The sequence below is a fragment of the Penaeus monodon genome, chromosome 21 (genome assembly GCF_015228065.2).
Source record: "Penaeus monodon isolate SGIC_2016 chromosome 21, NSTDA_Pmon_1, whole genome shotgun sequence".
Taxonomy (NCBI): domain Eukaryota; kingdom Metazoa; phylum Arthropoda; class Malacostraca; order Decapoda; family Penaeidae; genus Penaeus; species Penaeus monodon.
Window position 1 is genome coordinate 42,022,560 of NC_051406.1, and position 342 is coordinate 42,022,901.

Genomic DNA, 342 nt, shown 5'->3' on the forward strand with positions numbered 1-342 from the left:
TGGTGCATGCACAGTAAGGTTGGGGTTGGTTTATCACCTGCCCAAAAGAGACCAATAATGTTACCTGAAAACTGTTCCCAGCAGTAAATATGCCTCCCTTACTTTATATCTAAACTTTAACATTGAGAAAATATAAGCGAACATTAGGAATTATGACTACAACAAACAACATTTTTATATCATGATAATTACAGATTTGGTAATCTTGACATTGCACTCCCAGTTCTCATAAACATCTGCTATCAAGTGAGATGTGATTGTGCAGTGATTGGTTATGGTTACATAACATACATACATAGGGGGAAGGCTAATTCTGCCTGACCTAATGGTGATTTATATATT